Source organism: Pinus tabuliformis, chromosome 2_2, assembly GCF_031772625.1.
Source record: "Pinus tabuliformis cultivar Carrire ecotype Pingquan chromosome 2_2, CPIR1, whole genome shotgun sequence".
Classification (NCBI taxonomy): domain Eukaryota; kingdom Viridiplantae; phylum Streptophyta; class Pinopsida; order Pinales; family Pinaceae; genus Pinus; species Pinus tabuliformis.
The window spans coordinates 377,972,514-377,980,641 of NC_142300.1; positions in this window are offsets into that span (position 1 = coordinate 377,972,514).

Sequence of the window (8,128 nt, forward strand, 5' to 3'; positions counted from 1 at the left end):
CTTGGAAGGCCACCACTGGATCCACTCCATATGAATTGGTTTATGGAAAGAAGGCTTTCATTTCTATAGAGTTTTAATATAACACTTTGAGAATGACAGCTCAGTTGGACTTAGACTTCGCTATAGTATAGAAATAAAGGCTTCTCCAACTTAATGGCTTAGATGAGTTTAGAATGCAAGCTCTCCTACACACTAAATTCATACAACTACAAAGGAAGGCATAGCATGACAACAATATCAAGGAAAAGAATTTTCAAGAAGGGGATTGGGCCATGTTATATGATTCTAGGTTCAAATATAATTTCAAAGGGAAGCTAATAACAAGATGGTTGGGTCCATACCTAGTAGAAAAGTGTCACGAAATGGATTTTTTCAAATCAGAAACATTGATGTGGAAGGCATTCCTTTACTTGTAAATGGTTATAGGTTAAAGATATATAGAATATATTTGTCCAAGGAATAATTTATCAGTTCATTCAGCAAAGAATTAAATGTGATTGGGAGTTTCATACCTTCCAGTCCACAACATTCCTAGAAATTTGAAAAAAAATAAAAATAAAATAAAAAGGCTTGGATGAAAACCCTTATGAGGCATCTGAAGCCAACTCCAGGGTTGAAAACCTCTCTAAGGCAGCCGAAGAGAAAAAGAATAATAATAATAATAATAAAGATCCCTAGGTGAAAACCTCATCTAAGACACCTAGGGAAGGCATGCAAGTTGAAAGCCTCCTCATAGGTAGCCTATTGATTGGGAGTTTCATAGATTTGAGTCCACAACATTCCTAGAAATTTGAAAATAAATAAATAAATAAATAAAAAGTCCTGGATGAAAACCTTTATGAGGCATCTCAGGCCAACTCCAGGGCTAAAAACCTCTCTAAGGCAGCCCAAAAGAAAAAAAGAAAAAAAAAAGAGAGAGAAAAAAATATTAAATATCCCTAGGTGAAAACCTCATCTAAGACACCTGGGGAAGGCATGCAAGTTGAAATCCTCCTTATAGGTAGCTTGTTTGTCTCAAGAAAAAAAGGAATAAAATAATAAAGAGGAAAGGAAGAACACGAGAAAGAAGCTTATACCATGTTTGCCAACCTTTGTCTTGTTTTGCAAGATTTCATAGTGGAAAATTTCATGGAAAAAGGCCAACACCTACAAGCTATCATCCATTCCTCCATCCACACACCTCATATCCATCTTCTCCATTCATATGACCATCTCTCTCCACCATCCCATCATCAAGAAATTCGAATTTCACCTCCTCTTTGTGATGTTACAGGAAGGACTTGTATTGCCACAGGAGGTCCTGTAATGCTACAGCAGGAGCCTGTGAAGCTACAGGAGGGAGATCCAATGACGAGAAAAAACTGAAAGACCATTATGACTCTAGGGAATGATAAATAGGGTCCTCCAATTATTTTCCCATCATCCATCCATCACTCATCCACTCCATTTCACCAAAAAAATTCTCAAATTTTCCACTTTGTCCTACCTTAAAAAAGCACAGAAGCCCCTATTTTATATTTCTACAGTCGCTACACTACTCCTTCGTGGTTCTAATCCTATCCTCATGAATTTTCTTCATCTCCCTCAACACCATCATACCAATTTAAGACTTCAAAGGGGGATCAAAATACTGCTACAGGAAGAATAATCCTCCTCTAGCAACCTGTGCAGCCACAACAAAAATCACTAATATTATTATTTTTTACAACACCAGAAGAGATGATGGAGCCTTGTCTACAACTAGGAAGAGACACATCATCCTTAGGGAGGCTTTCCACCACCAACAACAACTTGGATATGAAGGAGACACTTGCACACACACAACAAAATCAATAGTCCATGTATCATCAAGAATGAAGAGATGCACAAGAGACAAGTCAAAGAGTCAACTCCCTTGATCATAATGATATATGGTCCAACTCTAACATGAAAACCTATGCAGCATTTTGATCCACAGCTAGGCTTAGGTATGGCAACCCTCATATCCTCCCTATGTATAAAATTAATAAAATATGTTTTGATCAAGAAAAGGTGTTTTAATAGGCTGGAGGTGGCCAGTGAACTTGGCTACCCTCAGCTAGTAAACTTAATTTTGAGTTACTTTACCCATGCAACATGGAAATGTCAACTCAAAACGAAGTGGTGTCCTCGAATATTGGGATGATAATCACAAGGAGAGGGAAATGATTACAGTTAGTAGGGACAATCATCCAAAAGAGACAACTCTTGTTAATGCCAAGTCACTAGAGAACTCCAAGCTTTTAACCAAAAGAGGATATTATGTGTTGGGCTCGAATTCAGTGGCTCAATATTGTCTCAAAACCTTCATGCACAATGAGAATTGTTTTGACAAGAAGTAAGTGAAACCCTCCTTCCTCGTTTCTACATCCATTTGCATGAGAAGTCTTCTTGAAAGTAAGAGCATGTAGAAGTCAATTGATCAGTAGGAGGTATTTTTGAAGTTTTTTGTCTTTCAAAGAAGAGAGAAATAGTTTGGTCGATATCTATTCAGGCACCCTTCTCCCTCACTACTACCAAACAATCTAAAATTGTTTCGCCACTGAGACTATTTTAAATTTTTCAATCCATCTACATAGCATCAAGGAGGAATAATATAAGAAATGGGGGGAGGATTTAACAAAAGAGAACCCTCAGACACGAAGAGAATTCACCAACTCCCTCTTGTAGTGGACATCTTCAGAAGACACCAGTGGTTGGGTTTCTTTGAGTTGCTAAAGGGGTATGATGATGATCTTGCTCATGAATTTTCCATGGCATTACACTCTCAAGAGGAATACAGTTCCACTATTGTTATCAAAGGGTTGGAAATCTCTCTCAACCTTGAAACCATAAGTAGAGTGACCACCTTGCCTCTAGGATGAGGTAGCAAGAAAGTGATTGTCACAACAGGAAAAAATTCTTCCTTTCAAAAGAGAATCCTGTAGAATATAAGAGTGGAGTGAGAAGAGAAATTATACCTTACCCTTAGGATGAGGTAGCTTACATATCCTTAAGTATATATCTTGTGAAGGAAGATTAAGTGTCGTTTATGCCTACTAGTTCAGGCTACTCCATGAGCTAAGATTCAAGGCAAAATTTCCTCTCCATCAAAGACTTGATGTCTGCCATTTCCTTCTACAGTCAATGATGGAGATGAGTTAGAAGGTGAATGAGGGGAAGTACCAGCGCTTAGCTTACCATGGCCTCATCGAGTTAATAGTGGTGGATGCTCTAAACCACTTGAGAATCCCTATAATATGGAACAATTTTATGGACATGGATAGGGATACTTTCACAGAAACCAAATCCGTCACACCTAGAGAGACATCATCCTCTATAATTGGAGGTAAAGAAGGAAAAACAGAGGAAGAAGGATCAAAAACATAGGAGGAAGACACAACAAGAACATAATAGGAAGAGAGAAAAAGAGGGGAAAAATAGGTTGTAGAGATAGAGGAAGAAGAAGCAGAAATCAAAGGAGAAGAAGGGTGGAAGAAAGAGTAAGCCTTGAGGACCATGGAACAACTAGTCCTCGCTCTTTTGTTTTGTCCAGAAAGCCATCTGGTAGTATGGTGGAGACTTCGATGGTCTACAGTCTGAGATTTCAAAGCACCCACAAAAAACTGTAACCTCTCTCTTTCAAACCCATTGCTATTTCCTCTACCTGGCTTGCCTACACAGGGATTAAACTGCCAAACGAAACGTATATCACCGAATTAGGACGTTGGGCGTTCAACCACTTTGTGCAGTCATCTGTACCCGCGAGCTCCCCACAACGAAGTCGCGAGTGTCTGATTGATCGAGGTAGGCCGAAGTCAGCAATGGGGCAACAGAGTATACCTGCAATTTCTCTGACAAAGCCTCCACTACATCGCCTTCTAACACTTCGAAGGAATTGGATACTACCCAATTTGCTTCTCTCGCTCTACCTAAAAACTGAACAACACTTCTGGCGTTTGCAGGGTCTACACCTGGTTTCAAAAAGGACACAAGATCTGCGGCCTGTATGAAGATTCCATCTGGAATGTGAATTACCTATCCCGCCTGACGGTGGACTACACAGAAACAAGAGAAACAAATCAATACAATAATCAGAAGAAAATAGAAATGGTGAGTGGATAAGGGTGGGAAGGGAAAGTCCCTGGCGCCTTCTGCACAAGGTGTGGCACCGATGCGTGAGAGGTGGAGTTCATCAATCAGTCCAGGAGGAAAATGAAATAAAAATCCATTACATCCCTATTCAAAGGCCTGTTGCAGGAATTTCGTGCGCAAACTTGAAATTTGAAATAAAAACCCATTGCATCCCAATTCAAAAACCTGTTGCATAAATTCCGCGCCCAAACTTGAAATTTGAAATTCTAGGAGCAATGTTGTAGAGGTAGCATTCACTCCATTTCAGTTCACGTCAAATCCACCACAATGTATGTATGTTTCTAAATGTATGTGCATCTGCCATATTGTTTACCAGCGGGTCAGCGTGTCACATCAATGGATGCCGCATAGCATGCATATGTATGGTGATTGGCCGCTATCGGGCGCATTAAAGTCCAAATTAGACCTCACATCATTTGGTGTAGGAGTCCCATCAGGTATAAAGGCCCAGTTTCCAAATAATTGAAGGTTTTCCTTGGATCTAGCTATCAACATGAGAGGGATGCAATGGTATCTTAAAAAATACAAGGGGTGTGCCTAGTGAGTGTTCAGTTACAACTATGTCGAGGGAAGAAAAGTGAACCTCTAAGTGATAGATAATAGTATCATCCAAGAAGAGACACACATGAACCAGAGAGATCCATCTAACATCCAGCAGAATAGTCCATAGTGGATGTGACGGTCGTTACAACTGATAAATGAGAAATATTTGTCTAGTATCCCACAGAATAGTCCACAAGGATGGGACAAAAATAACCACTATTACAACACATTCTCAATAATATAAACACTAAAATAATCAAAATACTTCAACTATATTAACACATGTGAAAGCAAACATGAATTACAAACATCTGCAAAATAGTATTACAAACATTCATACTCCATGCATGAAGAATTTTTTGGCCTTAAAGGTTTATGTTATTGAGTAAAAGTTCTCAGACACATGTTTGCAATGTACATCAGTATACCCAATAGTGGGACATTGGAGCCAGTCCTTGCTTCTCAAAGAACTAATTAATCTCTCTAATGTCTTGCAGAAGGAGGCAAGGTGAAAATTTTGTTGCTCATACAATGAGGGAGTATATATAACAAACGATGACTCTTTGACTAACCTCATGAATTTTTGTCTTCCTAAGACTTTTCAACTTACATGACTCTTTACAATACATGCATGTCCTTTGGACTTCCACTTTACAATACATTTTAATACAATATACATGGTCCACAATAGTGATGTGGAATATGACCACTCTTGACATGACACAACACGACCCTGCTGACATGGACTGCTTGATGATGTAGCAATGTCAAGTTAATGTTGCTGATACTTGTTGGATGCATTTTTGGATATGATTTCTCTTCACCTTTGCATGGCTTGGTGATGCAAAATCTTCAATGATCTTTACTCTTGGATGGTGGTTTCAAACTTGTGTGTCTCTTTGCTTTCTCTCGATTGATCAACTTGTGAGTTCAACTACAAGAGTGTCTTTAGGCATGCTTCCCTCCTTATTCTCCTTCTCCATCATCTTACCATAACATGATAGTGTACATGTTCCTGCAATTCACTCATGGCGAAACGATATCAATCTGAAAACCCCCTAGTATAAGATGGTGCATTCTGATCCATCGAATGAGCCCGAGACAAGTGACAGGCTAGGGAGAGAGGTTCAGTGACTGCACATTTCACAGTTCCAATAGTCAGGGGGGAGAGCTTGAACTCTAAGACTGCACAGTGCGTAGCTCAGGGAGGCCTGAAGGACAAGACTTCACAATTTATTGAGATATTAGGGTCTGGCTAAGGGAAAGGACACTAGAAAGACAATTGCATAGTTTTGGATGTCAAGGGATGTTGGGCTTCAGTGCATTATGCAGTTCTAGTAGCCAAGGGAAAAGCTTCAGGGTTGAAGATGTGAAATATGTAGTTCAAGGTAGGTTAGAAGACATAACTGCGCAATTATGGGGGTCAAGGTCAGGAGTCAGGCACAGGAGTTGCATAGTGAAACATCTCTGGGAGAGAGGGACTGCACATTGCGATGTTCCTAGAAACAAGGTAATAGCTTAGAGGATTGATACTGCACATTGCATAGTTTATTTGGGTCCTGGTGAAGCTAATTTGCTTGATTAGGAATATTTTCCGAAAATGACTAAGTGTGGGATATGTGATGAACTATGATGAACCTTGACTGTGATCACACGCTTAGCATAATTTAGTGAAAAGACAACATAGATCATCAGAACACATGAATAAAGCATTTTTCTCCATGTGACTACCTCATGATGAGATACGACAAGTGTGACACTTAAGATAGGCTTTAGGATGACTGTCACAGCACTTGTGTGATAGTGCACAAGAATTTGTGTATGCATGCAATAGATGTTTACATGGTTGGGATAGCTCATTAAAACAAATACCAACCTTTGAAACCATCAGAATAGGCTTGCAAACATTGCATGGCAGAAAAACATGCAAAAATATGACAGTTAACCCCACATGCAAAAGGGACCAAAGCACTACAACGAAGCTCATAAAATGAGCTCTAGTGTTTGCAACAACAATATAAAAGGCCAAGGAAGGCTCTGAAATTGGGTGTATGCCAAAATTTTGGAGGGTGTTGTAGCATCTACAACAATCCACAAGAGGGCACACCATCTTAGGATCCTTGGTATGTCAAGGAGGCCACCAGGGCCATGAAAGAACTTAATGTGGATGACTGAGCTTCTCAGAGGATGAACAACACCTTCAACAGGGGGCTAATGATGAGTCCCATCAATAGGTATTTTTTTAAGATCAAGTTTCCATCCTCCATTCTTAATACTATCCTTCTCTCACATTAATTCACATTTTTTGTTATATTATGCTTAGTAAGAAGTGTAAAAGGTGTTTGTCATAGTATGTGGCCTAAGGTGGTTTAATTGTCAAAAAAAAGAAGCATTTTTAAGTTTATTACTATGCAAGGGATTGATGGAGACAACTAGGAGAGAATATAGGGGGTTTTTCCACCTCCTTAACTCCCTAACTTGGCTTGGGATCACATTATCCTCTCTCAACAATTCGAATTCACTCCTACTTTCAAGGGAGCTGCTATTAGCTTCCCCTTTGTATAAATAAACAAGATGAAGAGCTCATTAGGATTCAAAGTTTTTGTTCAGCTAGGTGTATCTATTGAGCTTGAAGCTTGACATTGTCATTTTGAAATTTTATGTGATGTATGAGATCTTTACTTTATGTTAATGAGAAGTTGGATTTTAAGTTGCATATAAATTAGTTTCAAAGCATTGAGACCCTTGGGTTTAGGCCCAATCCAAAGGCTTTGGTCCCTTTTTGTAGTTATGTTTCTTCTTGATTCCAAGCAGTTCATAATTTCTTTCATTTTAGTAGAGATTAAGATATAAAAACATATGGTTGCAAGCCTCTTCCTCACCTCTCTTATGGGAGAATGAGTGTAAGGATTCACAACCTTAGTCCAAAAATATTTTGTTTATGATTTCTTGGAAATAGATTAATGATTATTTTTCTATTTTACATTTTGTTTATCTAACTTAGAAGTCAGTTTAGTGATTAGATTAGTATTATGGCATAAACTAGGTGTTATTTAAATTCAACTCATATTTTCCATCATAGGTTATCTCATTTTGTTTATGATAAATGGATGTATGCATGTGATTGATTGCAGGGTTATGTTGATCTGGAGGGAAGGGAACCTTTACCACTTCCATCTTGATCTCCTTCATCTTCTCTTTCCACCCTCCATTCTATCCAAAAACTATGTTTTCATGTCATTTTTCCTAGTGAACTTAGGACACCATGAGCACTCATCCTAGTGCAAAAGAAGCCACTGAGAGGTCCTGATCTTGGCTAGGGGATGAACCCAACCTCCCTTCATTTTCTTAAACCCCCATCCACCTCTCCATACTCTTAAGGCACCATTCTCACCCTCAAAAGCCACTTAGAACCCCCAAGCCTATAACATTA